The 1801-nt window shown below is 43.9% G+C and overlaps 1 non-coding gene across 1 annotated transcript; it reads right to left on the minus strand.

The window, feature by feature from the left end:
* Positions 1-361: 361 nt before the first annotated feature.
* LOC145028040 (small nucleolar RNA R71) lies at positions 362-468 on the minus strand. The gene has a single exon (XR_013675797.1). It is a non-coding gene; the product is annotated as a small nucleolar RNA R71 (small nucleolar RNA).
* Between the last annotated feature and the right edge of the window lie 1333 nt (positions 469-1801).

A 1801-nucleotide genomic window follows, 5' to 3' on the forward strand; every position in this document is an offset into this window, starting at 1 on the left:
CATGGGGGAATGGAAGAAGAGGATGCGTGATGACACTGGCCCGGGACTTGTGCAACCCGCAATTCCCACAACCTCTACTTTTGAGCTAAAGGGCCATATTCTCGCTCAACTCAAGGAGATTCCTTTTCACAGGAGAGATCACGAAGACGCCTATAAGCACTTGGATGAAGTAAATGATGTGGCTGATTACTTCAATGTACCCAATGTGCCTCGCGAGATCCAGCTTCTTCGCATGCTTCCTGTCACATTTAAAGGAGCTGCAAAAGATTGGTTAAAGTCACTTCCTCCCGGATCGGTCACCACATGGGCCAAGATGAAAGAAGAGTTCATAGACCATTTCTGCCCACCTTCCAAGATAGCCAAGCTAAAGAAAGCCATTGCCAACTTCGAGCAACAACCCGGAGAATCTCTTTATGAAGCTTGGGAAAGGTACAAGAGCCTACTTAGAAATTGCCCACACCATGACCTTAATAGACAACAAGAGGTCTCCATCTTTTATGATGGAGTTAATGTCACCACAAGGCAACTACTCGATTCACAAGGCCCGCTCACCAGAAAGCCGCCTCTGGAAATAAAGGAATTAATTGAAGAATTCTCCAAGCATTCTAGAGAATACCACAATCCGAGGAATGAAATGAGTCGTGGAGCAGTGAACTCGGTGAATGATAGCATGGCGGCGGTAATAGCTAAGCTCGATAGCCTAGACCGAAGAATGACAAAAATGGATCAAACAATCCATGCTATTAGGGTAGGATGCGAAAATTATGGCGGCTCCCACCTCACCAAGGATTGTGATCGAGACGAAAACGGAAATAAAAAGGCTCAAGTATTTTATTCTAGTGGCGATAGATACGACGAAGATTGGAGGAAACCAAAGAAGGAATGGCTCCCATACGAAGAATATAAAAAGGCTAAGGAGGAGAAATACAAGCAGAAGGAGAGGGGATTCTATCAAAAGGAAGAGCCGGTGATAGAAAAGAAGGCAAATTTAGAAGATATGCTCACAAGATTCATAACCGTATCCGAGAAAAGACACAATGATCACGATGTAGCAATGCAAGAAACCAGAAACATGTTGAGGAATCAGCAAGCATCCATTCTCAACATTGAGAAATAGCTGGGACAACTTGCACACCAAGTGAATGAAAGAAGACCGGGCCAACTTCCGAGCAACACCGAACCCAATCCAAGAATGGAGAATGTAAGTGTAATAACCTCCAGCAGTGAAGGAACATTTACAGAAGCACTGAGAATCTCCAAGAAGAAGGCAGAAAAGGTAGAAGAATCGGACCCAACAAAACCCGACCCGACTCGCCGAGTCACTCCATTGGACTCGACGAGTCCATGCGCAAATGATACACCTGTCAGTTCTTTGAAGCCTTATAATCCTCCGCTGCCATACCCAATCAAAGCCATGCCTGCAGAAAAAGTAGAAGCATACAGAACCTTCATGAATCATGTTAACGCTCTACAAGTTAATGTGCCATTTGTGGAAACAATACTCCAAACACCTAAATACTTCAACTTGCTTAAGGGCATTTTTGCTGCAAGGAAGGATTTGGCTGAAGTCGCAGAAGTATTGATGAGTGAGCTACCTGAAAATAAGGGTGATCCAGGAAATATTGCGATTCCATGCCAATTTGGTAATGAAGTTTTCACCCGAGCATTAGCTGATTCGGGGGCAAGCATCAATATGATGCCTTTTTCATTCTTTAAGAAGTTGAATTTACTAGAACCAAAACCGGTGAATATGAAGATCCATTTGGCGGACAAGACAATAATTCATCCACAAGGCGTTTGT

This window comes from Lactuca saligna, chromosome 1 (genome assembly GCF_052625555.1).
Source record: "Lactuca saligna cultivar CGN05327 chromosome 1, ASM5262555v1, whole genome shotgun sequence".
NCBI classification, from domain to species: Eukaryota; Viridiplantae; Streptophyta; class Magnoliopsida; order Asterales; family Asteraceae; genus Lactuca; species Lactuca saligna.